Consider the following 348-nt stretch of genomic DNA (forward strand, 5'->3'; position numbering starts at 1 on the left):
CACCACACAGGGCTGCACAGCGGGGAGAGCCGCCATGGTAGGGCTGCCTCCAGCCAACATCCCAGGGACATCGCGGTAAGGATCTCATCACTGACAGAAATCCTCCAGGGAGCACACGCCAGTGGAGGCTCGTTAATTTGCTGGGCAAATTGCACTTGGCTTTTCCTCTCATGAGAGACAAACAGCCAAAGGGGAAAACAACTTGCACAGAAGGGCAATTTCAGGGTGGCTGGCACTCAGGTACAGCACTGGACTTTTGTAAGGCCATGCCTGGGACACTGATGTGCGCCCGATGCCCACAGATGCAAGCGAGGCCACCTTACCTCCGCCACGGTGACGAGCCCTCGC

The sequence above is a fragment of the Egretta garzetta genome, unplaced genomic scaffold (assembly GCF_000687185.1).
Source record: "Egretta garzetta isolate BGI_Z169 unplaced genomic scaffold, ASM68718v1 scaffold292, whole genome shotgun sequence".
In the NCBI taxonomy this organism is placed as follows: Eukaryota; Metazoa; Chordata; class Aves; order Pelecaniformes; family Ardeidae; genus Egretta; species Egretta garzetta.